At 41.5% G+C, this 16,756-nt stretch overlaps 1 non-coding gene across 1 annotated transcript; it reads right to left on the bottom strand.

Annotated features, from left to right (window-relative positions):
- Positions 1-2,188: 2,188 nt before the first annotated feature.
- On the bottom strand, positions 2,189-2,295 carry LOC114111020 (U6 spliceosomal RNA). Its single transcript, XR_003587149.1, has one exon. It is a non-coding gene; the product is annotated as a U6 spliceosomal RNA (small nuclear RNA).
- Positions 2,296-16,756: the final 14,461 nt, after the last annotated feature.

Here is a 16,756-nt window from a genome sequence, read left to right as displayed (position 1 = left end):
TCCCAGGGATGGGGGAGCCTGGTGAGCTGCCGTCTGTGGGACTGCACAGAGTCGGACACGACTGAAGTGACTTAGCAGCAGCAGCACATACTAATTAACCAAACAAGTTTTTGCTTAAAATTTAGTAAAAGCATCAGAATCTATTTTTATTTCTCCTGCAGTTCAAGGGTGAATATGAACCCTCATGCATCTAACCAGATAGTAGATGCCAGAGCTAGGATGTGAACCCAGATGCTTGTGTTCACGACCCCCAGCTTGCACTATCTCCCTTATACCTACATTCCACTTAGCATGTTGAGTTCAGATCTGCTTGTGAACTCTGGTTCTTCCTCTGTGTACTCTAGTACTTATAGAAGAGTCTGTCCTCCGGAGCTATTTCTTCTGAGCTCTTGAGAGAAGTCTTTCACTTCAGCTTTTTTTCACTCATCTTTTCGTCTTCTCCTAACACTTATTTTCCAAATGCTCAGGAATAAATTCAGGAATAAATGGGTATGTCTCAAATATTTGACATTTAAAAAATAATGGAACAACAGCAGTTAGGGGAGGTGATTCCTATTCAATTCTTTCCTTCCTATGGCTTAGCATGCAGAAGTCCAATTAGGTGGATACAAAGTGAAATCAGAGAACAATACAGACCATCTGCCCACATGGGGGTTGGGGAGTGATACTCGAGAACCTCGGCCAACAGATCTAAGATATAGATGTTAACAGTCTTGCCTGTACTCTTAGGGGACTTGAAAGCCTATAATACAACTTTTCTAAATACTAGTGGATAGAATGGCTTAAAACATCATTAAGCTGGATCAGCTGTATGGAAAGGGAAAGAGCCAGGAAACAGTAGAAAGTAAACAACTGCCACTGAAGTTGTTGGAAAATTACACCCTTCTCTCTGCTATAGAATTTCAGAGCTCTGTGAGGAATAAGGAACTCGACTCCAAATAAGTATAGATCCCAGCTCTCAAAATGCAAAGATGAAACAGGAGAAACTCTTGAGGGGCAAATGGAGAACTGACTAGCAGAGCTTCTCAAGAGAGTGAAAAGTAATTACAGTGAAGCTAGTTTAATAATACAGAGAGAAAAGACTGTCAACACACGAGGTAAGAAGCACTGATATATATCCATGATGGAAAAGAGAGACTGTTCCTTGCACTAATAATGTTCCTGGAGAAGGAACTCTTTATGTAGTAAGTTAAGAATTAACAACATCCTCTCCAGAAACCAGAAACAAGTTTGAAAAAGAAATAAAATATAGTGTAATGATAAGAGCTGCAGGAAGTCACTACGTGAGCCACTATGAGAACAAGGGTGACTGCATCAGGCACAATGTAGGAAGGGCAGGGAAGGGCATAAGACAATGATTTGAAAAGTACAAAGAAGTCATGCATATAGGGCTTTAAAAATCATTATTATTATTCCTCTTGGAGCAGGTACACTTTCAGAAAAAAGACAAGGTCAGCACAGTTTCAAGAGAAGCACAAGTCCATGTTTTATGTGCATTTGATGAAAAAATAAAAGTGAATCTAGAATAATTCTGATAAAGGATTGACCATATTCTGAGACTTCCTGAGGACTATACCCCACCCACTCTGAGTGCTGATAGATGAGAATTCTCCAGACATTTAGACTTTCAGTATCCTTACTCCACTGGGGCAGGCTATGTCTTTAATCAACCCCAGGGTGGACAAACATACATCCTGGATTTTCAGGGGCAGGACGAATTTAAATCAGCCTTAATTTCCTCCACAAGTACAGTGGCTTTTGTTCATATATCCTGAAGTTGAGTTGGAAAATACAGTCTACTGCAGAGCAGAAACTTTTCTTTTTCTTCTACTGTTTTCCATTGGCTCAGTTGTTTCCTTTCTTCTTCCAGACTTTTCAAATATTTCCCTCTTCTTTTTTCCTTGTTATCGTCCATCATCTTTGTCTTTCTTTTCTCCCCAAAACCCTGGTCCCTGCTAGGAGGCCTCACTGGTCTGTAGAATGGGGCTGGCAGAATACCAGTCACCTCATTGCATTCTCTTTCTTCCTGACAGTATTCTCTTTGTTTGAAAAACAAATCAAAACATTCTCTTCTTCAACTTAGAATCTCACTAATACTTCCCTTACATGTTCAGATCTTCCATGAACTTTTTTTTTTTTTTAATGTGTGAAAACTTTGCTTTAATAGAACGTATGAAAAAGAATGATAAAAAATATGGAACGCTTCACGAATTTGCGTGTCATCCTTGCGCAGGCGCCATGCTAATCTTCTCTGTATCGTTCCAATTTTAGTATATGTGCTGCCGAAGCGAGCACACTTCCATGAACTTTCAATTACAGATGTCAACTAAAAAATATAGTCAAACTGAAAGTAGAGATTTGGTGGGAATGTTTAGGACTCTGAGCCTGGGAAACGGCACTTCAGTAGCTCTGAGAAAATTGCTCCAAGGAGGCAGGAGTCAGGCTATATGCAAGTTTGCAACAAGGGGAACAGGCAGTCTGAACGTCAAAGATTAGGTTTCAAGTTAAGGAATTTAGCATTCTCTGTATGGGAACACGCAAGCCTCTGGGTTCACTGAATTCAGTCCTTTCTTTTGCACCTCAGCTATCTGAGGTCAAAGCTGTTCTCCTAGCTTCTTGCATTCCCCCAGCTCCCCAGCAACCACCCAGTGGTGGAGTGGCAGCATCTGCTGGATCACAGTTTTGGGAGCTCTCATTCACATTTGGAGGCCAGAAATCGCTGATGGCTGTGACATTTCTTATTAATATGGCGGGAGATATTTTCATTTCACACAGATTTTCCTATGACCTGCTGCTTATTGTTCCCTCCCAAGAGCAACAATAATAAGTTTTGTTTTCCTATATCAGGGAGCAAACCCTGAGGTTAGTGATACCGTCACTTCCCCTGGGGTTAATCAGATGCTGGCAGAGGGAACTGCCAGGACCTAACAGGACCTCAGCCAGGAGTGGGCTCCAAGGAGGTCTCTTCCACGTCCCAGTAGGAGTCCAGGGGACTCTCGCTCCCTGGGGCTCCGCTGACCCCGCTTTCCTAGCGCCACAGGAACCCCCCCTGAGGATCCCGTCCTCTGCCCTAAATGGAACACCGGGTATTAGTGACTAACAGCCATTTAACAAAGCCCCCGAAAAGCAGCACCTATTTCCGTCCAGCTACTGTTTTCCCAACCCCGCCCTCCCTGGGAACTGACCATTCAGCTTCGGGCTTTATCGGCAGCACTTGATTCGTGGATCACAGAGGGCCCGTTAGAGAGGGCCGATCCCATTGGGCGGTCTCTCGGCTGCGTTGTAGTTGCTGGAAACTGGTTGGAAATGAAAGCCCCAGGCCAGGACTGGTGGGTCAGAGGCAGCACCTCAGAGGCGGCCTGCTGCCTTAGCAACCGTGGAAGGGCAGGCACCGGTCTGCAGTTTGGACGAGCGTGGAGCCCGGTGGAACCCGGTCATGCCAAGGACACTAACCTTAGTTTCTTCAGCAAGCCTTTCCAGGTTGACAGGAGAGATGGAATAGCCTCCATCGCTCCATTTCTCTCATTTTTATTCTTTCAGTTTAGTCGCTCAGTTATGTCTGACTCTTTGCGACCGCAAAGACGCCAGGCTTCCCTGTCCATCACCAACTCCTGGAGCCTGGTCAAATTCATGTCCATCCAGTCAGTGATATCATCCTACCATCTCATCCTCTGTCGTCCCCTTCTCCTCCTGCCTTCAATCTTTCCGAGCATCAGGGTCTTTTCTAATGAGTCAGTTCTTCACATCAGGTGGAGTTTCAGCTTCAAGATCAGTTCTTCCAATGAATATTCAGGACTGATTTCCTTTAGGATTGACTGGTTTGATCTCCTTGCAGCCCAAGGCACTCTGAAGAGTCTTCTCCAACACCAGAGTTCAACAGCATCAGTTCTTCAGTCCTCAGCCTTCTTTATGGTATAGCTCTCACATCAATACATGACTACTGGAAAAAAACATAGCTTTGACTCTACAGACCTTTGTCAGTAAAGCAATATCTCTCTGCTTTTTAATATACTGTCTAGGTTGGTCATAGTTTTTCTTCCAAAGAGCAAGCATCTTTTCATTTCATGGCTGCAGTCATTGTCCACAGTGATTTTGGAGCCCAAGAAAATAAAGTCTTTCACTGTTACCATTGTTTCCCCATCCATTTGGCATGAAGTGATGGGACCGGATGCTATTATCTTAGTTTTCTGAATGTTGAGTTTAAGCCAGCTTTTTCACTCTCCCTTTTCACTCTCATCAAAAGGCTCTTTAGTTCCTCTTCACTTTCTGCCATAAGGGTGGTGTCAACTGCATATCTGAGGTTATTGATATTTTTCCTGGCAATCTTGATTCCAGCTTGTGCTTCATCCAGCCCAGCATTTCACATCATGTGCTTTGCATATAAGTTAAATAAGCAAGGTGACAACATACAGCCTTGATGTACTCCTTTCCCAATTTGGAACCAGTCCACTGTTCCATGTCTAGTTCTTTCATTCTTTATTTCCAAATTATTTTTATTTGTCAACCTCAGAGTAAAAACCCACTTACTTTCACATGGGCATAAGAAATACTTTTATTTTATGTCAGTGTAATTTTTTAAATAAGTAAACTGTGAAAACTTTGGCAGTCAGCTCTCATTTCCCTACATTTTCTATGAGAAAAACACTCCCCTGCTTGTCATTTATATGCTTGCTCGACATTTGTATTTCTTCTTCTGTAGAGAGAGACTACGCGACAAATCCTTGCCATATTCTGAAATCTCTACACATTCAGACACGTCAGCAGGTACAAGGAAGAGTAAAGCAACATTCTGAAGTCACTCGGAGTGGGATAGGAGTTGGCCGCTGTTCGGGACGTTTTCCCACCATCTCATTCCTGATTACTGTGGTTTAAAGGTAACAGTGGAGAAGGAAATGGCAAATCACTCCAGTGTTCTTGCCTGGGAAATCCGTGGACAGAGGAGCCTGGCAGGCTACAGTCCATGGGGTCACAAAGAGTCAGACACGACCTAGCGACTAAACAACAACAAAGATAGTGGACTGCGTTTTCTTCTCAGAGGTGGAGGGAACTAATGGAGATGAGGAGAGCTAAGCAGACGAAAGTGGAAATGGGGTAATTCTTGGATAACCTCAGTGTAGACAAATTTCCCTCTCCCAAATAGTTTTAATTATATATATATTTTATATTTTCCTTAAAATTTTGTTTAAATTTTTTTGAATTTTTATTTGTTTACTTTTGTTTTCCCTGGGTCTTGCTTGCTTGTGTGGGTTTTCTGTACTTTGCTGTGCTTGAGCTGCTCATTGCTGTGGCTTCTGCTGTGGCAGAGCATGGCTCAAGTCATGCAGGCCTTCAGCAGTTGCAGCATGCAGGCTCAGTAGTGGTGGCACAGGGGATCAGTTGCTCCGATACACGTGGAGTCCTCCCCGACCAGGGATTGAACCCATGACCCCTGCATTGGCAGGCAGATTCTTATCCACTGTGCCACCAGGAAAATCTTTTCCTTTTTTTAAAACTAAGAATTTATTTTTAATGAGCAGTTTCAGGTTCACAGCAAAATTGAGGAGCAGAGATTACTCATAAACCTCCTCACCCCTCACATGTATAGCTTCCTCCATTGTCAACATCTTTATTACACTTATTATGTACATTGATGAACCCGCATTGACACATCAGCATCACCCTAAGTCCACGGTTTACCTTAGGGTTCTCTCTTTGTATTGCCCATTCTATGAGTTTGGAGAAATTGTATATGTATTTCAGCAAATATTATAACCCCAAAGCATTTGGATCTAAGTTTGTGAAATAGCAGGTTAGTAGCTGGCTGATCCTAGTTTGAATTTTAAAAGCAAGAAGAAGGATAGAAGAAATATGACTATTAAGTATTGTACTCTTTTTCTTATATAGCTTTGAAGGCAGTTCCAAGAGGAATTCCATAGACATTTTAAGCTATGTGGTCATATCACCTGTAGACATATAGCTTCCTATGGTGACTGCTTTGAAAGGCAACCTTTGTTTAGATGTATAAATTCTAATAATCAAAATTAGTTTATCTTTCCCTTTTTTCCTCCCGCTCTTCCATCTTTGTCTCATTTTCACAAAGGATTTGGGGGCATGACTTAATTGATTTATTTCAATTAAAGCTACTTTGAAATGTGAAAAATATAAATATGAAGTTTACTAAAGTTATTTTAGACATTACCAAATTATTATCAAAATTCTTAGTCATCAATGATTATATCAAGCGGTACTTAAATTAAACAGGCTATAGTGTGCTACTGAAAGATTTTGTAGATCAAAATTGAAAAAGTTAAACAACATATTTTTCTGTTGATTTTGAATTATTATTTGAGAAGCCTTAAAAGAATTTTTGTTACTACCACTTTGGAGTTAGTAAGCATTCCTAATTCCCTCTTTAAAATTTTGTAGCCTCTTTGTTGTTAATGAAATGTGTATATTGAAACATATAGGATCACCAGGATTTTTTTTTTATTTTTTTATTTTTTTATTTTTAAAATTTTAAAATCTTTAATTCTTACATGCATTCCCAAACATGAACCCCCCTCCCACCTCCCTCCCCATAACATCTTTCTGGGTCATCCCCATGCACCAGCCCCAAGCATGCTGCATCCTGCGTCAGACATAGACTGGCGATTCAATTCACATGATAGTATACATGTTAGAATGTCATTCTCCCAAATCATCCCACCCTCTCCCTCTCCCTCTGAGTCCAAAAGTCCGTTATACACATCTGTGTCTCTTTCCCTGTCTTGCATACAGGGTCGTCATTGCCATCTTCCTAAATTCCATATATATGTGTTAGTATACTGTATTGGTGTTTTTCTTTCTGGCTTACTTCACTCTGTATAATCGGCTCCAGTTTCATCCATCTCATCAGAACTGATTCAAATGAATTCTTTTTAACGGCTGAGTAATACTCCATTGTGTATATGTACCACAGCTTTCTTATCCATTCATCTGCTGATGGACATCTAGGTTGTTTCCATGTCCTGGCTATTATAAACAGTGCTGCGATGAACATTGGGGTACATGTGTCTCTTTCAATTCTGGTTTCCTCGGTGTGTATGCCCAGAAGTGGGATTGCTGGGTCATAAGGTAGATCTATTTGCAATTTTTTAAGGAATCTCCACACTGTTTTCCATAGTGGCTGTACTAGTTTGCATTCCCACCAACAGTGTAGGAGGGTTCCCTTTTCTCCACACCCTCGCCAGCATTTATTGCTTGCAGATTTTTGGATCGCAGCCATTCTGACTGGTGTGAAGTGGTACCTCATTGTGGTTTTGATTTGCATTTCTCTAATAATGAGTGATGTTGAGCATCTTTTCATGTGTTTGTTAGCCATCCGTATGTCTTCTTTGGAGAAATGTCTATTTAGTTCTTTGGCCCATTTTTTGATTGGGTCGTTTATTTTTCTGGAGTTGAGCTGCAGAAGTTGCTTGTATATTTTTGAGATTAGTTGTTTGTCAGTTGCTTCATTTGCTATTATTTTCTCCCATTCAGAAGGCTGTCTTTTCACCTTGCTTATATTTTCCTTTGTTGTGCAGAAGCTTTTAATTTTAATTAGATCCCATTTGTTTATTTTTGCTTTTATTTCCAGCATTCTGGGAGGTGGATCATAGAGGATCCTGCTGTGATTTATGTCTGAGAGTGTTTTGCCTATGTTCTCCTCTAGGAGTTTTATAGTTTCTGATCTTACATTTAGATCTTTAATCCATTTTGAGTTTATTTTTGTGTGCGGTGTTAGAAAGTGATCTAGTTTCATTCTTTTACAAGTGGTTGACCAGTTTTCCCAGCACCACTTGTTAAAGAGATTGTCTTTACTCCATTGTATATTCTTGCCTCCTTTGTCAAAGATAAGGTGTCCATATGTGTGTGGATTTATCTCTGGGCTTTCTATTTTGTTCCATTGATCTATATGTCTGTCTTTGTGCCAGTACCATACTGTCTTGATGACTGTGGCTTTGTAGTAGAGCCTGAAGTCAGGCAAGTTGATTCCTCCAGTTCCATTCTTCTTTCTCAAGATTGCTTTGGCTATTCGAGGTTTTTTGTATTTCCATACAAATCTTGAAATGATTTGTTCTAGTTCTGTGAAAAATGTGGCTGGTAGCTTGATAGGGATTGCATTGAATTTGTAAATTGCTTTGGGTAGTATACTCATTTTCACTATATTGATTCTTCCAATCCCAGGATTTTGTTTTATATTTGGTCAAAATAGTCAAGTATTGATAATTTAGTGTGATTCAACCTAATATCTGAATAAGAAAAATTTCACTTAAAATATTTTGAAGTTATAGTGTTTTGATATAAATGACCACGTTCTAATGTATTGATTTTTATAAGATTTTATATATTGGGTTTACTTACAGCAGGTCCCATTTAAACCAGACTTTTCTCCTTTGCACATGTGCAGTATGATATCCTGACTAGAAATCAGGAATTTAAGGGCAACTAGAAACCTTTCAGCACATGTCTTTCGCAGCATTAACCACAATCCTCCCTGACAAGTTGGAGGTTACTGACTGTGAAATGTAGCCAGTTGCTGAGAACTCAGGGTGTATTCTTTTCTTGACCCCTAAAAACTGGCCTGTTTCCAATTAATGGTTTTTTGTTTTTTTTTGAGGCATGTTATGATCCAGTTTCCTGGTTAATTTCCAGATCTGCTGCCATTCTTGTACAATTCATTTTCTTTGTGGTGGGTCTTACCGAAAGACACTGTGTACAGAAAAGGGGCTTCTGGAAATTATCATGTTTCAGCAACAAAATTGTTTAAACATCTGTCTATCATTTACAACCAACATCTCTGGTCTCATCCATGGAAAATATCACACATAGCAGAGAAAATTGAGAAGAGCTGGCAGAAGATAGCTGTTGAGTTTGCATCCTGCAATGGGTTCCTAGGAGACCTCAGACCAAGGTTGTTTTTTACTTCAGTTTAACTTTTTGGGTGTGTTCCTTTCTGCAGAGAGCTGGAGGTTAGAGTCTGGTTTTGAAGGTGAACTTGAGGAATCAATCAGTGCATCCACCTCCTGACTGGAAACTCAGCATCATTATGGACAGAGAGCCTGTCTCCAGGGCAAAGGGAGGTAGAGGCTGTTTAACATTCTTGGGCAGGCAGGAAGCATTTCTGCTGGCTCTCATCCTTGCTGACGTGTCCTAGTCTCAGGCCACTGTTGTCCCGAGGGTCCTGCAGAGGGTGTAACTCCATGTAGTTTGCACTGACGATTTGTCACCCTGGGGAGCCATTGACTAAACTTGCTCTTTAGGTCTCTGCTTAGGAACTTTGAATATATGCTATCTTTAGGAGTTCATGGGCTTGTATATTTCTTTAAGGGCATTTTTCCAGGGTTTTTTTTTTTTTTTATGAGATAAGAAAAACCTGTCAAGAAAGCTGGTTAGCCTGAAATTGAGCTTTGGAGGTTGAACTGCTTTAACCTTAGGGTGTGACAGTCAAGCTCACAGTGATCTTTCCACCAGTTTAAAGGCACTGAACTAATTAGGGATGAGATTATACAGCGTTAGGAACACACCTCTGAGTAGAACAGCAATGGTTCCATTTCCTTTAATGTAAGAATGTGTAGTTCTTTGTTAAGTCTGATAGGCTACATGCTCTAGTATATAAATTACACTATTATTAATGTGATCTGTAGGATAAAAACTTTGGGATGATTAGTGAACTCTTCAGTCACTTGTAAGATGCAATCTGAGAAAATCAGACTTCATTAGTTTCCTCACAATGCGAGACTCCTGCCTTATAATTACAACTGTCTTAACTGAACCTCAGGTGACAGTTTTCTGTCTATCAATTAAGGAAGAAATAGATTTCATTTCACATGATCATATACTAATTAATGTAGGAAATGCCTTTAAGAAAGCATGTTTGCGTGACTTTACCATGGTGCTCTCCAATGGAAATATAGTGCTGTCCTCATATGTAATTAATTTTTCTAGTAGTTCCATTAAAAAGTAAAAAGAAATGGGTGAAATTAATTTTAACAATATACTTTATTTAATCTAATATATTCAAAATAGTATCATGTCACTATGCAATCAATATAAAATCATTAGTGAAATATTTTATGTTTTAATTTATATATGATGTCTTAGAAATCTGATATTTTACACATACAGTGTATGTCAACTTGGACAAGCCACATTTCAAGTGCTCAGCATCCACTTGTAGTTAGTGGCTGTTGAACTGGGAGCATGGGTTTAAACTGTTACTGTATCTATCTATAGTTAAGCAGAGGATTTCAGAGGGGAGAGAGAAATGGGGCAGGTAAGAGGAGAAAAAAGCCCTTGCTGGATATGGAGCATCACTGGCACCAGATTTCCAAGGGTATGCATTCTTCTGTTCAACATTTCAACTTTAAACCAAAAGCAACAACTTCCTTTATCTGATACCCTAGTAGGACATTGTGATCAAAACAAGAAAATTGTCTTATAGACTCAATGTCTGCCCTACAAATTTGGGGCTTCCCAGGTGGAGCTAGTGGTAAAGAACCTGCCTGCAAATGCAGGAGACATTAGACACCTGTGTTCAATCCCTGGGTCAGGAAACCCCCCGGAGGAGGACATGGCAACCCACTCCGGTGTTATTGCCTAGAGAATCCCAAGGACAGAAGAGCCTGGTAGGCTACAGTCCATAGGTTCGCAAAGAGTCAGACATGACTGAGGCGACTTAGAATGCATGCACACAAATTTGAGAAGTGAGACCAGGTGCTTTGGACAGTAGCATGACAGTGGACAGATAGACTTGAATTCAAACCAGCCCTGTTGTTGCTGAGCTGTGAGCTTATGCAATGACACCACCCTTATGGAAGAAAGTTAAGGGGAACTGAAGAGCCTCTTGAAGAAAGTGAAAAAAAAAAAAAGATTGAAAAAGTTGGCTTAAAACTCAACATTCAAAAAATGAAGATCATGGCTTTGGGACCCATCACCTCATGGCAAATAGGTGGGGAAACAATGGAAACAGTGACAGACTTTATTTTCTTGGGCTCCATAATCACTGGGATGGTGACTGCAGCCATGAAATTAAAAGATGCTTGCTCTTTGGAAGAAAAGCTATGACAAGTCTAACCAGCATATTAAAAAGCAGAGACATTACTTTGCCAACAAAAGTCCATCTAGTCAAAGCTATGGCTTTTCCAGTAGTCATACATGGATGTGAGAGCTGGACCATAAAGAGAGCTGAGCACCAAAGAATTGATGCTTTAGAATTGTGGTGTTGGAGAAGATTCTTGGGAGTCTGTTGGACTGCAAGGAGATCAAATCAATCAATCCTAAAGAAAAGCAGTCCTGAATATTCATTGGAAGTCCTGATGCTGAAGCTGAAGCTCCAATACATTGGCCACCTATTGTGAAGAACTGACTCATTGAAAGAGACCCTGATTCTGGGAAAGATTCAGGGCAGGAGGAGAAGGTGATGACAGGGGATGAGATAGTTGGATGGTATCACTGACTCAATGGATGTGAGTTTGAACAAGCTCCGGAAGCTGGTGATGGACAGGGAAGCCTGGGGTGTTACAGTCCATGGGGTCGCAAAGAGTCAGACACAACTGAGCGACTGAACTGAATGACTGATTGAGCTTATGCAAATCTGTCACCTCTTTGACCCCTTCCACTCTAGTCAAGGGCATGGAAGTATCCAGTCTGGTGGGGTTTTCAGTTCAGTTCAGTTCAGTCGCTCAGTTTTGTCTAACTCTTTGCGACCCCATGAATCGCAGCACGCCAGGCCTCCCTGTCCATCACCAACTCCTGGAGTTCACTCAAACTCATGTCCATCGAGTCAGTGATGCCATCCAGCTATCTCATCCTCTGTCGTCCCCTTCTCCTCCTGCCCCCAATCCCTCCCAGCATCAGAGTCTTTTCCCATGAGTCAACTCTTCACATGAGGTGGCCAAAGTACTGGAGTTTCAGCTTCAGCATCATTCCTTCCAAGGAAATCCCAGGGCTGATCTCCTTCAGAATGGATTGGTTGGATCTCCTTGCAGTCCAAGGGACTCTCAAGAGTCTTCTCCAACACCACAGTTCAAAAGCATCAATTCTTCGGCGCTCAGCTTTCTTCACAGTCCAACTCTCACATCCATACATGACTACTGGAAAATCCATAGCCTTGACTAGACGGATCTTTGTTGGCAAAGTAATGTCTCTGCTTTTGAATATCCTATCTAGGTTGGTCATAACTTTCCTTCCAAGGAGTAAGTGTCTTTTAATTTCATGGCTGCAATCATCATCTGCAGTGATTTTGGAGCCCCCAAAATAAAGTCTGACACTGTTTCCACTGTTTCCCGTCTATTTCCCATGAAGTGATGGGACCAGATGCCATGATCTTCATTTTCTGAATGTTGAGCTTTAAGCCAAGTTTTTCACTCTCCTCTTTCACTTTCATCAAGAGGCTTTTGAGTTCCTCTTCACTTTCTGCCATAAGGGTGGTATCATCTGCATATCTGAGGTTATTGATATTTCTCCTGGCAATCGTGATTCCAGCTTGTGTTTCTTCCAGTCCAGCATTTCTCATGATGTACTCTGCATAGAAGTTAAATAAGCAGGGTGACAATATACAGCCTTGACATACTCCTTTTCCTATTTGGAACCAGTCTGTTGTTCCATGTCCAGTTCTAACTGTTGCTTCCTGACCTGCATATAGGTTTCTCAAGAGGCAGGTCAGATGGTCTAGTATTCCCATCTCTTTCAGAATTTTCCAGTTTATTGTGATCTACACAGTCAAAGGCGTTGGCATAGTCAACAAAGCAGAAATAGATGTTTTTCTGGAATTCTCTTGCTTTTTCCATGATCCAGCGGATGTTGGCAATTTGATCTCTGATTCCTCTACCTTTTCTAAAACCAGCTTGAACATCTGGAAGTTCATAGTTCATGTATTTGAAGCCTGGCTTGGAGAATTTTGAGCATTACTTTACTAGCATGTGAGATGAGTGCAATTTTGTGGTAGTTTGAGCATTCTTTGGCATTGTCTTTCTTTGGGATTGGAGTGAAAACTGACCTTTTCCAGTCCTGTGGCCACTGCTGAGTCTTCCAAATTTGCTGACATATTGAGTGCAGCACTTTCACAGCATCATCTTTCAGGATTTGAAATAGCTCAACTGGAATTCCATCACCTCTACTAGCTTTGTTTGTAGTGATGCTCTAAGGCCCACTTGACTTCGCATTCCAGGATGTCTGGCTCTAGATTAGTGATCACACCATCGTGATTATCTGGGTCGTGAAGAGTTTTTGTACAGTTCTGTGTATTCTTGCCACCTCTTCTTAATATCTTCTGCTTCTGTTAGGTCCATACCATTTCTGTCCTTTGTCAAGTCCATCTTTGCATGAAATGTTCCCTTGGTAGTGGGGTTTGGCTGCTGCTGCTGCTGCTGCTAAGTAGCTTCAGTCGTGTCCAACTCTGTGAGAACCCACAGACGGCAGCCCACCAGGCTCCTCCGTCCCTGGGATTCTCCAGGCAAAAACACTGGAGTGGGTTGCCATGTCCTTCTCCAATGCATCAAAGTGAAAAGTGAAAGTGAAGTCACTCAGTTGTGTCCGACTCTTAGCGACCCCATGGACTGCAGCCCATCAGGCTCCTCCACCCATGGGATTTTCCAGGCAAGAATACTGGAGTGGGTCGCCATTGCCTTCTCTGAGTGGGGTTTTAATGGGGGTTAAATTACACTCCTAATGTGAAGTTACCTAGGCCAGTTGTTTTGTGGTGTATGGGAGGCACTCAGTCTACCAAGACTGTTATTTCCTGGTTTTTCCATCTATTTTTCATCATCGGGGCACTTTGCCCAACCTTTCTTGCCCTTTACTCTCTTTTAGGTTCCGAACTATTTCCTCCTCCAATTCCCAGAACCTCAATTTCTGCCGCAGACCCTGCTCATCGGCCTGCTGTAATTGTGATTATGTTATAAATATAAAAGGCTTATTGTCAAAGCAACAGTAATAATGGTAATAAAAATTCAGCTATTGCCCATTCCAAATCTATGTGAAATGTTCCATTGTGCTAAGTCTATGTGCTAAGTCGCTTCAGTCATGTCTGACTCTTTGCAACCCCATGGACTATAGCCCACCAGGCTCCTCTGCCCATGGGGATTCTCCAGGCAATAGTACTGGAGTGGGTTGCCATTTCCTTCTCCAGGGGATCTTCCTGACCCAGAGATTGAACCCAGGTCTCCGGCCTTGGCAGGTGGATTCTTTACCATCTGAGCCACCAGAGAAGCCAAAATCTTCCATTAGATCACTCCAAATTTGGTGAAAAGACCAGATATACTTTTATTTTTGACCGACGGGTGGCAGTATTGTCTAAGTCACTGATCTCTGGGCAGGCTGGTCCCTCTGAGTTTCCTTTCTTTATGCCTTTCATTATCTGACGTTCATTCTCTCAACCTGGAAGAGAGCTTTTCGTTTATAAGTTCAGGATTGGAGGACAGTTTCAATCCCTAAAGTACTAAAGGCAGCTCAGAACCCAAAGCTGCTGTCCATTCAGACACTTGGGGAGACGCCTCAGGCTCGGAGTCAAGGTTCCCAGGAGGTGGGTTTGGGCAGGGGCCTGGTAGATTAATGGCAGGATAAGATGCTTTCCAGCATCCTTGATCACCAAGGATCTAGGTATGGGGAAGAAGGGTAGTGAGGCTGACCCCAAGAAATTGCATGAAAATAGAGCCTCCATGATAAGAGATGTTTGATAGGTATCAAGCACTGATCTTGTAAGCTCACTGGGAATTAATTTTCTTATCATCATCCCCGATTAGTAGGACCTATTGTTTTTGAATTAGAGGGATGTGCTTAGAAATTATTATTATCTTTTTCTTGTTGTGTGGCAGCCTGTATGGGAGGGGAGTTTGAGGGAGAATGCATACATATATACGTATAGCTGAGTCCCTTCACTTTTCACCAGAAACTATCAAAACATTGTTAATCGGCTATACCTCAAAACAAAATAGTGAAAGTCACTCAGTCGTGTCTGACTCTTTGCGACCCCATGGACTATACAGTCCATGAGTTCTCTAGGCAAGAATACTGGAGTGGGTAGCCGTTCCCTTCTCTAGGGGATCTTCCCAACTCAGAGACTGAACCCAGGTCTCCTGCATTGCAAGCGTATTCTTTACCAGATGAGCCACAAGGGAAGCCCAGGAATACTGGAGTGGGTAGCCTATCCCTTCTCTAGCGGATCATCCCAATGCAGGAATTGAACCGGGGTCTCCTGAATTACAGGCAGATTCTTTACCAGGGGAGCTATCAGGGAAGCCCAATTTAAAATGAAAAGCTCAAAAAATTATTCATTTTTAAAAATATCTTGCTACCTGGAATTTATCCTCCACCCTGGTCCTCAACGCGCAGTACAATGACAATTTGGCAATTTGAATTATGATCTTTAGATATCACATTACCCAACCATTTGGATTAAGTCCTCATATTTGAAGATGGATTTCTTTCAGGCTTTCCTTTAAATTTTCTTTTTTTAATCAGGTGACTGATTTGGTATGAATCAAGACATTTACCAGAGAACATTTAGGAAAGCATGAAGGAGAAAATAAAAACTACCCATTAGCTTGAAAAGATACGTATCTTGAAAAATAAGATAGAAAAGCTATTGTTTATTGTTCCAGAGGTATGGACTAAATCCGAAAACCTTTTGAATTGTTTTATTATGAATTTTATGATTAATCATGCTGACAAAACAGGGCATGAAACTTCTAGGATTATCTTATTTTGTTTGACCATTCAGCTATTCATTTATATGTGAAAACGTTGGAAAACCTGCTATGAACTATATATCGTGCTAGATTGGGGGTTGAGGGAGAGAGTTGGGCCATAAGACATTGTCCTTGCTTGTGAGTGCCTTACAATATACTAGAGAAAAGAGACAAAGCAAATCAACAATTCCAGTGTGGTGACTGTCACAGTAGGGGAATACACCTTTTTATAGAAGCAGAAGGAAAGGCATTTGACTGCCCACTGGCGGCCAGGAAACGCTTCACGGGGAGGTGACACAAGCTGAGGCATTAAAGTCAAGCAAGAATTAATTATCCATATTGGGCATAAGAAGATGGACATTCCAGGAAAAGGAATGAAATATACAAAGGTACTTATATTCAATTGCTTGCTGTTTGTGAGGAATGGTAGGTACTTGATATGAAGCTGGAGTGGGCTATGTGAGTATATTGGGGAATAAAAGAACTAGTGGGAATTGGGCAGAGAAGCTAGAACAAGATAATAATGGGCTTTTTAATACCAGGTGAGTTTTTGGGAACTTTATCTTATAGGATCTGAAGGCAGATGGATGTGGGGGGTAGGATAGTGAGAGAATTATACACTGCGTCCCTTGATTCTACTTTGGATGATTGGATGAATGGTTGTAACACGGAGGAGGGGCAGGGTTGAAGGAGCTGACAAAGATGACCAGCTTACTTTCAGATTTCAGGGGATCCTGCCCAGGTGACAGCTCTCTGTATGAATTTGGCCATCAGGAGAGAGATCTCAAGTTCTAGGTACGAACTGTAGTTACTAATAATAACCATTCACTGAAGATTTATTGTTGTTGTTGTTCAGTCACTAAATCGTGTCCAGCTCTTTGCAACCCCATGGACTGCAGCACGCTGGGATTCCCTGTCCCTCACCATCTCCTGGAGGTTGCTCAGACTCATGTCCATTGTGTCAGTGATGCTGTCCAACCATCTAATCTTTGGCCACTTGCTTCTCCTTTTGTCTTCCATCTTTCCCACCATCAGGGTCTTTTCCAATGAGTCGGCTCTTCTCCTCAGGT

Source organism: Ovis aries, chromosome 1, assembly GCF_016772045.2.
Source record: "Ovis aries strain OAR_USU_Benz2616 breed Rambouillet chromosome 1, ARS-UI_Ramb_v3.0, whole genome shotgun sequence".
In the NCBI taxonomy this organism is placed as follows: domain Eukaryota; kingdom Metazoa; phylum Chordata; class Mammalia; order Artiodactyla; family Bovidae; genus Ovis; species Ovis aries.
Note: the sequence above shows the minus strand (reverse complement) of the source record. Positions and strands in the feature narration are given on the sequence as shown.